Source organism: Carlito syrichta, unplaced genomic scaffold (assembly GCF_000164805.1).
Source record: "Carlito syrichta isolate Samal-C Ts95f unplaced genomic scaffold, Tarsius_syrichta-2.0.1 Scaffold306309, whole genome shotgun sequence".
Taxonomy (NCBI): domain Eukaryota; kingdom Metazoa; phylum Chordata; class Mammalia; order Primates; family Tarsiidae; genus Carlito; species Carlito syrichta.
Window position 1 is genome coordinate 30386 of NW_007250405.1, and position 1846 is coordinate 32231.

Genomic DNA, 1846 nt, shown 5'->3' on the forward strand with positions numbered 1-1846 from the left:
ACAGCAGCCTGGGCAACTTGGCGAGACCTCATCTCTACAATAAATCAAAAAATTAGCTGGGCGTGGTAGCGCGCATCTCTAGTTCTGGCTCAACCTCCTCGCCTCAGATAATCCTTCTCCCTTAACCTCTTGAGTAGCTGGAACCACAGGCATGAACCACCACACCCAGCCAATTTTTTGTTTTTTTTTTGTTTTTTGAAGGGATGAAGTTTCACCATGATGCCCAAGCTGGTCTCAAACTCCTGGGCTTAAGCAATCCTCCTACCTTGGCCTCCTAAACTGCTGGAATTATAGGCATGAGCCACTGCGCTTGGCCTTATTTTTAAAATATTCCATGAAGAGATCATTGATCTTGATTCCGGAGTTTTGCTCCCCTGCTAATTTTGCACAGGAGAAATGTGCCTGATGCCCCCCCTTCCCCCGACCTAGTCCTGGTCCTGATGTGAAGCTATGCAGAAAGCAGGCAGTTCGTGCTTGTCGACACTCGCCATCCAGGAAACATGCACACCTTTTCCTTCTTTCTTTTGCTTTTGTTCAAAATCTATCTTTAGCTATGTGCTGGGGACCGTCAGAGCTGATGCCCAGATAAGTCAGAAAATTAGCTATAGCCATGGATGTAAAACAGATGCATAATTACAACTTAAGGTAGAGAAACGCAATAAGAAGGGAAGAGGTGTGAGTGGGTATAGAGGGAACTGTTATTTGGGTGAACTTGCAGAAACATTTTAGTGAAGGTCACATTTGAGATGGAATTTAAAGAGGGACCTGAAGGGTATTGGATATAGTCCAGATCTTTTTAGGAGTATGTAGGAAATCAGTGAATCAGCCGGGCGCAGTGGCTCATGCCTGTAATCCCAGCACTTTGGGAGGCTGAGGAGAGAGGATTGGCTGAGCCCAGGAGTTCGAGAGCAGCCTGGGCATTGCCGAGACCTCGTCACTACAATCAATCAATCAATCAATCAATCAGCAAGCCAGTTGTGGTGGCCCACGCCTGTAGTTCCAGCTACTTGGAGGACTGAGGCAGAAGGTTTCACCTGAGGCCGGCAGGTCCAGGCTGCTGTAGCTGTAAGCATGCCACTGTTCAACCTGGGTAACAGAATGAGACTCTGACTCAAAAAAAAAAAAAAAAAAAAAATTCAATCAATCAGTCAACCAATAAAGTGGATAGAGCTTGTGATGATCCAAAGAACAGGTATAACAACAGCATGGCTGTTTTTTCTTTGGTGAAATTCCACTCAATAATGTCAATGTAGACTTTAACAGTATGAGCTGCACCAAAGAATTCAAAAGTGTTGACCTACCTTTCTGTGGTATTCTGGATCCATTTTAAGCTCTTCGTCCTGTAAGAGATAATTGACAGTGTCCCTCAGGGGGACCCTATACTGGGACACAAATCTTTCTGTTATCCAGGTTTAAACCGAGGATCCTTCCCAAATGCCAGAGTTACTGCTGCCCCCTGCTGGTAAGAAAAAATGTTGCAAGCAAAGTGAAGCTCGGACCCATCTGCAGCCCCACTGGTGGTGTGGTTGTTGAGATTGTTGTTAGTGATAAGGAAATCAGCATCCATGAAGCAACAACAATAACAAAATGGTGACTGAGAATTCAAACCATATTGCAGATTTCAGGAAAAACATGATTAATGATGACTTATGAAATGCATCATTTAAGCAGTGTATAGTATGTGAGCTGATAAAAATTACACGACAGAAAGAAGCAAGGGCTGGAAATGAACATTTTTATTTGCCATCTTCCAATTCTTCTCTCTGGACTGATCAGCAAGCCAAAGAGGCTGGGTGTGGTGGCTCATTCCTGTAATTCCAGTTCTTTGGGAGGTTGAGGCAGTAGG